Source organism: Schistocerca americana, unplaced genomic scaffold (genome assembly GCF_021461395.2).
Source record: "Schistocerca americana isolate TAMUIC-IGC-003095 unplaced genomic scaffold, iqSchAmer2.1 HiC_scaffold_588, whole genome shotgun sequence".
In the NCBI taxonomy this organism is placed as follows: Eukaryota; Metazoa; Arthropoda; class Insecta; order Orthoptera; family Acrididae; genus Schistocerca; species Schistocerca americana.
This window is the reverse complement of record NW_025726333.1, coordinates 65,001-72,500: the sequence shown is the minus strand read 5'-3', so window position 1 is coordinate 72,500 and position 7,500 is coordinate 65,001. Positions and strand designations below refer to the sequence as shown.

The 7,500-nt window shown below is 55.3% G+C and overlaps 3 non-coding genes across 3 annotated transcripts in view; all 3 read right to left on the bottom strand.

Annotated features, from left to right (window-relative positions):
- Window positions 1–1,559, bottom strand: part of LOC124587198 — a 4,223-nt gene extending 2,664 nt beyond the window's left edge. Inside the window, exon 1 of the ribosomal RNA XR_006975337.1 lies at window positions 1–1,559. This exon is cut by the window's left edge and continues 2,664 nt beyond it. This is a non-coding gene — a ribosomal RNA (large subunit ribosomal RNA).
- Window positions 1,560–1,747: 188 nt separating this feature from the next.
- Window positions 1,748–1,902, bottom strand: LOC124587189. Its single transcript, XR_006975329.1, has one exon. It is a non-coding gene; the product is annotated as a 5.8S ribosomal RNA (ribosomal RNA).
- Window positions 1,903–2,253: 351 nt separating this feature from the next.
- LOC124587194 lies at window positions 2,254–4,163 on the bottom strand. Its single transcript, XR_006975334.1, has one exon. It is a non-coding gene; the product is annotated as a small subunit ribosomal RNA (ribosomal RNA).
- Between the last annotated feature and the right edge of the window lie 3,337 nt (window positions 4,164–7,500).

Sequence of the window (7,500 nt, the reverse complement as noted above, 5' to 3'; positions counted from 1 at the left end):
AGCAACCAACGCCTTTCATGGTTTCCCATGAGCGTCGATTCGGGCGCCTTAACTCGGCGTTTGGTTCATCCCACAGCGCCAGTTCTGCTTACCAAAAGTGGCCCACTTGGCACTCCGATCCGAGTCGTTTGCTCGCGGCTTCAGCATATCAAGCAAGCCGGAGATCTCACCCATTTAAAGTTTGAGAATAGGTTGAGGTCGTTTCGGCCCCAAGGCCTCTAATCATTCGCTTTACCGGATGAGACTCGTACGAGCACCAGCTATCCTGAGGGAAACTTCGGAGGGAACCAGCTACTAGATGGTTCGATTAGTCTTTCGCCCCTATACCCAGCTCCGACGATCGATTTGCACGTCAGAATCGCTACGGACCTCCATCAGGGTTTCCCCTGACTTCGTCCTGGCCAGGCATAGTTCACCATCTTTCGGGTCCCAACGTGTACGCTCTAGGTGCGCCTCACCTCGCAATGAGGACGAGACGCCCCGGGAGTGCGGAGGCCGCCGCCCCGTGAAGGGCGGGGAAGCCCCATCCTCCCTCGGCCCGCGCAAGGCGAGACCTTCACTTTCATTACGCCTTTAGGTTTCGTACAGCCCAATGACTCGCGCACATGTTAGACTCCTTGGTCCGTGTTTCAAGACGGGTCGTGAAATTGTCCAAAGCTGAAGCGCCGCTGACGGGAGCGATTATTCCGCCCGAGAGCATCCCGAGCCAACAGCGGCGCGGGTCCGGGGCCGGGCCAGGTAGGTCCGTCATCCGGGAAGAACCGCGCGCGCTTGCCGGGAGCCCGAGCGCCCAAAGGGGCGAATCGACTCCTCCAGATATACCGCCGGGCAGCCAGCCAGGACACCGGGGCTCTGCCCAACAGACGCGAACCGAGGCCCGCGGAAGGACAGGCTGCGCACCCGGGCCGTAGGCCGGCACCCAGCGGGTCGCGACGTCCTACTAGGGGAGAAGTGCGGCCCACCGCACACCGGAACGGCCCCACCCCGCGGCGAGTGGAAAGGCAACCGGACACGACCCCGCCGCGGATTGCTCCGCGCGGGCGGCCGGCCCCATCTGCCGAGGGCGGAGGCCTGTGGCCGGATGGGCGTGAATCTCACCCGTTCGACCTTTCGGACTTCTCACGTTTACCCCAGAACGGTTTCACGTACTTTTGAACTCTCTCTTCAAAGTTCTTTTCAACTTTCCCTCACGGTACTTGTTCGCTATCGGTCTCGTGGTCATATTTAGTCTCAGATGGAGTTTACCACCCACTTGGAGCTGCACTCTCAAGCAACCCGACTCGAAGGAGAGGTCCCGCCGACGCTCGCACCGGCCGCTACGGGCCTGGCACCCTCTACGGGCCGTGGCCTCATTCAAGTTGGACTTGGGCTCGGCGCGAGGCGTCGGGGTAGTGGACCCTCCCAAACACCACATGCCACGACAGGCGGCAGCCTGCGGGGTTCGGTGCTGGACTCTTCCCTGTTCGCTCGCCGCTACTGGGGGAATCCTTGTTAGTTTCTTTTCCTCCGCTTAGTAATATGCTTAAATTCAGCGGGTAGTCTCGCCTGCTCTGAGGTCGTTGTACGAGGTGTCGCACGCCACACCGCCAGCCGGCTGTGCACGCTACCGAGTAAGTACCGGTATGCGAACCGCCAGGCGACGGGCGCGCATCGCACGTTTCAGGAGGCGCGGCCGGCCCCACAGGCGGCCGCGACGCTCCCAGGTCTGCGAAGCGGGGCAAACGCCGCGCGCTTCAGTATACGTAGCCGACCCTCAGCCAGACGTGGCCCGGGAACGGAATCCATGGACCGCAATGTGCGTTCGAAACGTCGATGTTCATGTGTCCTGCAGTTCACATGTCGACGCGCAATTTGCTGCGTTCTTCATCGACCCACGAGCCGAGTGATCCACCGTCCTGGGTGATCTTTTCTTAGTTTCCACTGTCTCTTTCAAGACAGTTGCATAGGCGGGACGTAGGCGTGTGGCGGCCCCTGTTCAAGCGTTCTGTGTCCAACGGCCTCACGGCCGATGGGCGTCGTACGGCTCCACACCGGAGCGGACAGGCAGTCGGGCGAAAGTCATTCAAAACCGGCGCCAGGCGCCAGGTGCCGCAGGCCAGCCGCTCCAGCGCTTCAGCGCTCGTACCACACAACATTGGCGTTAGTTTTGAGAAGCACGCGTGGTTCCGCACGCGGCGCACGGCTACTGCGAGCCGTACAGGTAGCGTGTTGCGCGACACGACACGCACATCGAACGACATGCAGTCTAGTCGGTAATGATCCTTCCGCAGGTTCACCTACGGAAACCTTGTTACGACTTTTACTTCCTCTAAATGATCAAGTTTGGTCATCTTTCCGGTAGCATCGGCAACGACAGAGTCAATGCCGCGTACCAGTCCGAAGACCTCACTAAATCATTCAATCGGTAGTAGCGACGGGCGGTGTGTACAAAGGGCAGGGACGTAATCAACGCGAGCTTATGACTCGCGCTTACTGGGAATTCCTCGTTCATGGGGAACAATTGCAAGCCCCAATCCCTAGCACGAAGGAGGTTCAGCGGGTTACCCCGACCTTTCGGCCTAGGAAGACACGCTGATTCCTTCAGTGTAGCGCGCGTGCGGCCCAGAACATCTAAGGGCATCACAGACCTGTTATTGCTCAATCTCGTGCGGCTAGAAGCCGCCTGTCCCTCTAAGAAGAAAAGTAATCGCTGACAGCACGAAGGATGTCACGCGACTAGTTAGCAGGCTAGAGTCTCGTTCGTTATCGGAATTAACCAGACAAATCGCTCCACCAACTAAGAACGGCCATGCACCACCACCCACCGAATCAAGAAAGAGCTATCAATCTGTCAATCCTTCCGGTGTCCGGGCCTGGTGAGGTTTCCCGTGTTGAGTCAAATTAAGCCGCAGGCTCCACTCCTGGTGGTGCCCTTCCGTCAATTCCTTTAAGTTTCAGCTTTGCAACCATACTTCCCCCGGAACCCAAAAGCTTTGGTTTCCCGGAGGCTGCCCGCCGAGTCATCGGAGGAACTGCGGCGGATCGCTGGCTGGCATCGTTTATGGTTAGAACTAGGGCGGTATCTGATCGCCTTCGAACCTCTAACTTTCGTTCTTGATTAATGAAAACATACTTGGCAAATGCTTTCGCTTCTGTTCGTCTTGCGACGATCCAAGAATTTCACCTCTAACGTCGCAATACGAATGCCCCCGCCTGTCCCTATTAATCATTACCTCGGGTTCCGAAAACCAACAAAATAGAACCGAGGTCCTATTCCATTATTCCATGCACACAGTATTCAGGCGGGCTTGCCTGCTTTAAGCACTCTAATTTGTTCAAAGTAAACGTGCCGGCCCACCGAGACACTCACTCAAGAGCACCCTGGTAGGATTGCAACGGGGTCCGCCTCGGGACGCACGAGCACGCACGAGGCGCGTCGCACGCCTTCGGCTCGCCCCACCGGCAGGACGTCCCACGATACATGCCAGTTAAACACCGACGGGCGGTGAACCAACAGCGTGGGACACAAATCCAACTACGAGCTTTTTAACCGCAACAACTTTAATATACGCTATTGGAGCTGGAATTACCGCGGCTGCTGGCACCAGACTTGCCCTCCAATAGATACTCGTTAAAGGATTTAAAGTGTACTCATTCCGATTACGGGGCCTCGGATGAGTCCCGTATCGTTATTTTTCGTCACTACCTCCCCGTGCCGGGAGTGGGTAATTTGCGCGCCTGCTGCCTTCCTTGGATGTGGTAGCCGTTTCTCAGGCTCCCTCTCCGGAATCGAACCCTGATTCCCCGTTACCCGTTACAACCATGGTAGGCGCAGAACCTACCATCGACAGTTGATAAGGCAGACATTTGAAAGATGCGTCGCCGGTACGAGGACCGTGCGATCAGCCCAAAGTTATTCAGAGTCACCAAGGCAAACGGACCGGACGAGCCGACCGATTGGTTTTGATCTAATAAAAGCGTCCCTTCCATCTCTGGTCGGGACTCTGTTTGCATGTATTAGCTCTAGAATTACCACAGTTATCCAAGTAACGTGGGTACGATCTAAGGAACCATAACTGATTTAATGAGCCATTCGCGGTTTCACCTTAATGCGGCTTGTACTGAGACATGCATGGCTTAATCTTTGAGACAAGCATATGACTACTGGCAGGATCAACCAGGGAGCTGCGTCAACTAGAGCTGAGCAGCCGGCCGCCCGGGAGTGTGTCCCGGGGGCCCGCGCGAACACGCAAGCGTCCGCTCAATTATTCTGCAAACAGGAGGAGGCTGAGCTCCCCTGCACAATACACCTCGAAACCCTCTCAGGTCCCGGCGGCGCGCAGCGCCGTCCTAAGTACTTGGTCGGGTTCGAGAGAGGCGCAATCGCCCGGAGTTTGGCGAGTAGACGCTTTAGGTGCGACCACCCGTGCTCCCAACTGAGCTTGCCGCTGCCGACAGAGGCCCGGGAGCGTGCTGTCGTGGCATTGCCGGCGGGAGACAACACGCGCCACCTACGGTGACCGGCAGCTCCAACGCCAGCGCCACAGAAGGACAAAAGCCCCACTTGGGTGCCGAAGCGAACTCTCCCAGCACAGCGCACGCGCCAACACGTCCGCACAGCTGCGATACAAACCACCTGCGAGAACCGCAGAGGCGACCGAGCAGCAGACGGCGTCGCGGCGCCGAGCGCCGGGCGGCGGCGCATCCTCAGCGCACACAGTCCTCAATCGGACCAGCACACTGCAGATGTCCACCGCGCTTCGCACCGGGCCCGCGAGGACCTACTTTGGCCGCACGGCGCCGCGTGCAGGGTGCGCCGGCGCGCAGCTGCGCCGCCTGCCGCCTCCGTCGGCCGGCGCGCCTGCCACTGGCCGCCCCCACCAGCCGGCTGTAGCGCGTGCGCCCACGCACCGCGCGGCCAGCACGCCGGGAGGCCCCCCCTCACCGGCCGGGGACGGTCCCACCCAGCCACCGCCGCGTATCGCTTCACACCCAGATGCCATTCACGTTCGTGGGCATGGTGGGTATCGCTGGAACAACCGGTTGGTAGCTCAACCGATCGTCGCCATCACTGATTCACCTCTAGCGAGAACAACCGCACCACAACGGTTTACCAGTTGTTCATTTGCATAACGTCACCAGCAAACGTAGGCGTCCATCGCCATTTGCAAATTCAACGATTGTTGCATGCCTGTGTCAGGTGTCACGACACACTATGTCTGCCCACATACACGCAACAACATGTGCACGCTTCGCGAACACGTGGAAGGTGGCCCCCGTACGTATGCGATGTCCATTGCGCGAACGACTGTCAACCGGCCTCTGTCGCATGTCGCAGATGTGGAACGCAGTGCACCATGCTATCACGGTGTGTGAGAAGAGACGACTACGTCTGACAACACGCGCCACTACATCAACAGACGGCTCATGCTGATCGCCATCCAGGGCATACCACACTGCAATCCAGCTCTTATAGGGAGACGACACGTAGCTGAGTGCACAACATTTGGACCGCATGGTTCGCCGTTGTTGGCGCAGTCGTTGTACGGTCACATGTACCACGATGTATCATTCAGTACATGAGGACCAATGTGCAGTACAGTGTGTGATTTGGACGTACAACATCAGCGGACAGTTGACACAGGCCGTACCACAGCGTAGGCTAAGTGCTTCGCACATGCGAATGCCAATGAACAACTGCAAATGCCAATGAACAACTCAAAGGGCATTGAGCATGTACGTCCTGCTGCCATCCACATTACAGTGTATAGCTGCAAGGTGTTTAACATGAAGCGATACACTGGGGACCGGGCAGTGCGAGTAGCAAACTATATTGCGGGGGTTGCAGTTAGGCAACACTACACTAATTTAACGCGTCGTATGACAATTACAGAGCAGGTTAAGGCCCAACGTGTGTTGGGTTAAGGCCCAACGTGTGTTGGGTTAAGGCCCAACGTGTGTTGGGTTAAGGCCCAACGTGTGTTGGGTTAAGGCCCAACGTGTGTTGGGTTAAGGCCCAACGTGTGTTGGGTTAAGGCCCAACGTGTGTTGGGTTAAGGCCCAACGTGTGTTGGGTTAAGGCCCAACGTGTGTTGGGTTAAGGCCCAACGTGTGTTGGGTTAAGGCCCAACGTGTGTTGGGTTAAGGCCCAACGTGTGTTGGGTTACGTTAAGGGGCAATGTGGGTTACGTTAAGGGGCAATGTGGGTTACGTTAAGGGGCAATGTGGGTTACGTTACGGCGCAATATAGGTTACGTTACGGCGCAATATAGGTTACGTTAAGGCGCAATATCGGTTACGTTAAGGCGCAATACAGGTTACGTTAAGGCGCAATACAGGTTACGTTAAGGCGCAATACAGGTTACGTTAAGGCGCAATACAGGTTACGTTAAGGCGCAATACAGGTTACGTTAAGGCGCAATACAGGTTACGTTAAGGCGCAATACAGGTTACGTTAAGGCGCAATACAGGTTACGTTAAGGCGCAATACAGGTTACGTTAAGGCGCAATGCAGGTTACGTTAAGGCGCAATGCAGGTTACGTTAAGGCGCAATACAGGTTACGTTAAGGCGCAATACAGGTTACGTTAAGGCGCAATACAGGTTACGTTAAGGCGCAATACAGGTTACGTTAAGGCGCAATACAGGTTACGTTAAGGCGCAATACAGGTTACGTTAAGGCGCAATACAGGTTACGTTAAGGCGCAATACAGGTTACGTTAAGGCGCAATACAGGTTACGTTAAGGCGCAATACAGGTTACGTTAAGGCGCAATACAGGTTACGTTAAGGCGCAATACAGGTTACGTTAAGGCGCAATACAGGTTACGTTAAGGCGCAATACAGGTTACGTTAAGGCGCAATACAGGTTACGTTAAGGCGCAATACAGGTTACGTTAAGGCGCAATACAGGTTACGTTAAGGCGCAATACAGGTTAGGTTAAGGCGCAATACAGGTTAGGTTAAGGCGCAATACAGGTTAGGTTAAGGCGCAATACAGGTTAGGTTAAGGTACGACATAGGTTAGGTTAAGGTACGACATAGGTTAGGTTAAGGTACGACATAGGTTAGGTTAAGGTACGACATAGGTTAGGTTAAGGTACGACATAGGTTAGGTTAAGGTACGACATAGGTTAGGTTAAGGTACGACATAGGTTAGGTTAAGGTACGACATAGGTTAGGTTAAGGTACGACATAGGTTAGGTTAAGGTACGACATAGGTTAGGTTAAGGTACGACATAGGTTAGGTTAAGGTACGACATAGGTTAGGTTAAGGTACGACATAGGTTAGGTTAAGGTACGACATAGGTTAGGTTAAGGTACGACATAGGTTAGGTTAAGGTACGACATAGGTTAGGTTAAGGTACGACATAGGTTAGGTTAAGGTACGACATAGGTTAGGTTAAGGTACGACATAGGTTAGGTTAAGGTACGACATAGGTTAGGTTAAGGTACGACATAGGTTAGGTTAAGGTACGACATAGGTTAGGTTAAGGTACGACATAGGTTAGGTTAAGGTACGA